General features: G+C 36.8%; 1 protein-coding gene across 3 annotated transcripts in view; it reads right to left on the reverse strand.

Moving 5' to 3' along the window:
• RAB6A (RAB6A, member RAS oncogene family) overlaps nucleotides 1–5,278 on the reverse strand; it is a 91,285-nt gene that overhangs the window by 84,463 nt on the left and 1,544 nt on the right. The window lies entirely within an intron of this gene.

Raw genomic sequence — 5,278 nt, forward strand, 5'->3', positions numbered from 1 at the left:
GCTTTCTTCACAGTCCAACTCTCACATCCATACATGACCACTGGAAAAACCACAGCCTTGACTAGACGGACCTTTGCTGGCAAAGTAGTGTCTCTGCTTTTGAATATGCTATCTAGGTTGGTCATAACTTTCCTTCCAAGGAGTAAGCATCTTTTAATTTCATGGCTGCAGTCACCATCTGCAGTGATTTTGGAGCCCAGAAAAATAAAGTCTGGCACTTGTTTCCACTGTTTCCCCATCTATTTCCCATGAAGTGATGGGACCGGATGCCATGATCTTTGTTTTCTGAATGTTGAGCTTTAAGCCAACTTTTTCACTCTCCACTTTCACTTTCATCAAGAGGCTTTTTAGTTCCTCTTCACTTTCTGCCATAAGGGTGGTGTCATCTGCATATCTGAGGTTATTGTTGGTCCCATCACTTCATGGCAAATAGATGGGAAAACAATAACAGTGACAGTCATATTTACAACGTACCTTTCCCGAAACACCATACTCCTCTGTCACTTCTCTGTACCTTTTACTTATACCTTTCAAAGTAACTGCACTCATCACACTATACTGTGTGTGCATGTGTGTGTACTCAGTTATGTCTGACTCTTTGCGACCCCAAGAACTGTAGCCCACCACACTTCTTTATCCATGGGATTTTCCCAGCAAGAATACTAGAGCTGGTTGCTGTTTCCTCCTCCAGGGGATCTTCCTGACCTAGGGAATCAAACCTGAATCTCCTGTGTCTCCTGCATGGCAGGTGGATTCTCTACCACTGAGCCATCTGGGAATCCCATTATATATTTCTTCCATGATGAAATGTTTATTTCTTAAGAGTAGGCTCATATTAAACTATTTGACCACATAGCAGTTTTCAGTGCCAGGCACTCTTCTAAATACTTTACCTTTTATTAACTAACTTAATCTCCACAATAATTGTGTATGATAGGTCCTATTATTTTTATTTTATAAAGAAGTCAATAATTTGCCCAACATCAGTGATTAGAGTTAAAATAAAACACTGTGCTCATAATTACTAGCTTTACTGATTAGCTTTACCATTTCAAAACAAGATATGGAAAAAATTCCTTCCGTTCTAAATACAATATGAAGCTATACGATACAACTGGTTTAATATTATCTAGAACCTAGTAGTTCTCAAAATATGGTCCACCAACTCCCAAGATCTCTAGGTCCCATTGGCTGGGCCCACTACTCTCTTGAGGGTCAAAACCATTTTCATAAAATCAAGATGTTATTTGGCTTTTTATCACTTTCATTCTCTCTTGAGTGTATACTGGAGTTTCTCAGAGCCTATATGATGTGTGATGTTATAAGAGACTGAATGCAGAAGCAGTTATTAGAACCAGATGACGTTTAATATATCAGACATTACAGAGATTTGCAAATATGCAAAACGATGCCACTCTTTCACTAAATTTTTGTTTGGAAAATAGTTCTCTTTCATTAAAATGATTACGTCAACATGTAACATTTAATACTATTATTTTTAGATGAAATAAATATTTTAAAATTTTCTCAATTAACTTTTTTTTTTCTCAATTAACTTTTGATGCAGTAAACAGGAATATAAAAAGCTCTTTAGAAGCCTCAACAATTTGTGAAACCGTAACAGGATTTTGAGAAGAAACAAAGAGCACTGACCTAGCCAGTCAAAACTGTTCAGTATTTCTTATCTCTGATATTAAGATTTTTTTTTCCAACACTGCATACTACAATTCAAAAGAACTAATGTAAAAAAGGTAATAAAAAGTAAAAAAATAAGCACTACTAAGCCAGGTATGTGCTTCTTTTTGAGATTACACTTCCTAATTTGTAACTGATAACATTTGTTTGTATTATTTTCTACTCTAAACTATCATGACATTCTTAGAAGTGCCTCTGCATTTCAAGACAATGGTTGAAAGTAGTAACAAAAGAGGTTCCTCAAATAAAATTTAAATACACAGATTTAAGATGTGTATTTCAACATTTCTTTATTAAATCATCTATACTACTGTAATACAAAGAAACCATAAAAGTTTACTACAGTAAGATTACCAAGACTGATGTCATTAATTCAACATGAGACTTCGTAATACTAAACAATTCATCTTCACTATAGAGCACAGATCCTTAATTTTTTGAAAAGCTAAATAAAACAGTCTGCTGTGGCTGCTGCTGCTAAGTCGCTTCAGTCGTGTCCGACTCTTTGCGACCCCATGGACTGCAGCCTACCAGGCTTCTCCATCCACGGGATTTTTCAGGCAAGAGTACTGGAGAGGGCCCTAACTTCAAATCTGTTCCATGAATCTGTCTTTAATAATCATTTGACACATTTTAGGCACTATAATCAGAGAAGGCAATGGCACCCCACTCCAGTACTCTTGTCTGGAAAATCCCATGGATGGAGGAGCCTGGTGGGCTGCAGTCCATGGGGTCGCTAAAGAGTCGGACACGACTGAGCGACTTCACTTTCACTTTTCACTTTCATGCATTGGAGAAGGAAATGGCAACCCACTCCAGTGTTCTTGCCTGGAGAATCCCAGGGACGGGGGAGCCTGGTGGGCTGCCGTCTATGGGGTCGCACAGAGTCGGACACGACTGAAGCGACTTAGCAGCAGCAGCAGGCACTATAATAAAAGAAAATAATTTAAAATAACTTTAACAATACAAAACTAATTTTGTTCAACTAAAAAAAAAGGTATAAAATTATGGTCACTTTTTTTATGCGCCATGATTAAGGCTGTATGTAAATTATTGGAATCCATGCCCCCTGAGCATATGGACTATCCCTATATACAATCAAATAATGTAAGTACAAAATGTTATTGTTGGGAATTCACTGGCAGTCCAGTGGTTAGGACTCCGCACTTTCACTGGCTGGCCTGGGTTCAATCCCAGGTTGGGTCCAGAAACCATGCAGTGCAGCCTCCCCCTCCCAAAAGAGTTAACTGCATAAGGAAAAAATGTAGACTTCACCAAAACAAAGATGACTCTGGCTTTGGTTACTATCAGATTCAATCATCATTCATTCTGAGTACCTGCTATAAGCCTGGCACTCTTCTAGGCACTGGGGATACAATGAACAAAAAAAATAATTTTTAATCTTCATGGGACTTGCATTCTGTTGTGGGAAACAGACGAAAATAAACACAAGTAAGAATTAGAAATATGGTAAATGCTATTAAGGAGACAAGGCTTTGCTACAGATTAGTCTTTGAAAGATGAATTGTGGAATTCTAAAACCTAAAAATAAAAAATTCATGAGTTAAATCAAGATGACATGGACTCTAGACTTCTGCTAATGCATAAGAAAACTACAGACACTGCTTGTGAAAACAGAGATCAACCTTTCCAAAGCCAATGGGTGGTATTACTGAGCAATACAGTGGTCTCAAAAGATAATTAATCTCACAGTTCTACATAGTTAAAAAGCATGTAAACACAATGCTAAAAGAAAAAAATCTAAGATGAGCCTAAGGAGACAGGACAACCAAATGTCATGTGGCATCCTGAATTGAATGTTTAAAGACAGATAAAAATTAAGAAGACCTGAATAAACTATATATTTTAGTTAATAATGCATCAAAATTGGTTCATTAACAGTAACAAATGCACCATAGAGATATAAGATGTTAATAATAGACGAAACCGGGTGGGGTTAGATGGGATCTCTGCACGATCTTAATTTTTCTGTAAATATAAAACTGTTCTAAAAAATCAAGTCTAGTTACAAAAAATTTAAGACGGTGGAAGGAAGGGGAGTTAGTTAAGACTTAAGAAATTAAAGGAGAAGCCATAAAACTCTGCAATGTGAATTAGAATATAAATACTCAAGAAGTCCAAAGGAAACTCGCAGATTCTTAAATTATGGTCTCTACTCACACTAAAATCTTCTTAAGACAGAGATTAATGTATTTTTCATGCAAACTAAATAGCTGTGCATCACAATGTAAGGCAGGCAATAAAATCCCTAGAGTGCACCATAAGCACTTTGTGTGTGTATGTGTATGTGTGTCCTATTTATCAATAATGACCAATAGTTGTATTTTATGTATGGTACTGTCTTGAAACTGTCAAAATACATAGACAGGGATCAATCTCAGAGGTTTCACTAAGTTACTTAAAGGAACAAGTTTATATTTACTTCAGGAAAAATACACAAAGAGGAGACTTGATAAGAGGTCAGGGAGAAAAGATTATTTATGAAAGGAGAAAAACGATTCCTCAAGTCCAACTGGAAGCAATTTTGCAACTATTATTAACCTACTTTAATGCCATTCCAATTAGTATAAATAGTTCAAAGTAGTAATAAGAGCTCTGAATTTATTTGCTATCTATCAGTTATCTTCTTTCTCATCAAAAGAAATAAATGTTTTCTATAGCCTGACCTAAAATATCTAGCAGGTAACTCAATTGTCTGATGACTCGGGAGAAACTAACTAATCTCTCAATGACTCGATTTTAAAGACAAGAAAAATGTGAGAAAAACAACAGAGCATGATAATCGCTAAACTACAGAGTTTGAAGTTTGCATAATATAGCATAAAACTGGAATTACCATAAGAAGTAATTTTAGAGCCGGTCATCACAAAATTAGAACCTTATATCTAATACAAAGTACAATGACAGCACAAGTTTGACCAGGTAAATGACATAACAATTTCACTCACCAGATACTAAATAATATTAACTATACAAGAATCATTTAGTCAAAATGATATTACATATTCAAATCTAATTTAGATAACAAGTGGATGAATCGATTCCTTCTCTACTCTTCTCTACTCCCAAAGCCCAAATGAAATCCTACAAAACAAAGATGTTCGTTATTCTAAACCCGTCTCTCAAAGGAATCCTAAATATTGATATATATTTGGAAAATACTAATGAAATGGAATAATTAACACCTCCCCAGTAATTTCTGTCTGCACCACCGTGAGGAGAATCAGATACTGCTTCGCCTTGAAGCAAAAAAAGGAGAGGTGAGATGTGAAAAATTCCAAGTAAAACGATCATGACATAGCATCTGGCAGAGATTGGAAAGGCATGAACACTGCCGAAAGGATCGTCAGGGATGAACGTCAAGAGAAGAAAACGAGGTTTTCCAACGGGCCACAGCCTAACCCAAGGGGCAAAAATCGCCACTGCCGCCGCCACTCCCTCACTCACCAACCACTCCATCCTCAAGTCCCCTCCAATTCAGATATATATCCTCCAAAACCCCGGCCAATTCCCCACCCAGGTGAAAACAATCCAATAATTTCCTAGGACCCCCCCCCCCCCC

The sequence above is a fragment of the Bison bison genome, unplaced genomic scaffold (genome assembly GCF_000754665.1).
Source record: "Bison bison bison isolate TAMUID 2011002044 unplaced genomic scaffold, Bison_UMD1.0 scf7180017864276, whole genome shotgun sequence".
Taxonomy (NCBI): Eukaryota; Metazoa; Chordata; class Mammalia; order Artiodactyla; family Bovidae; genus Bison; species Bison bison.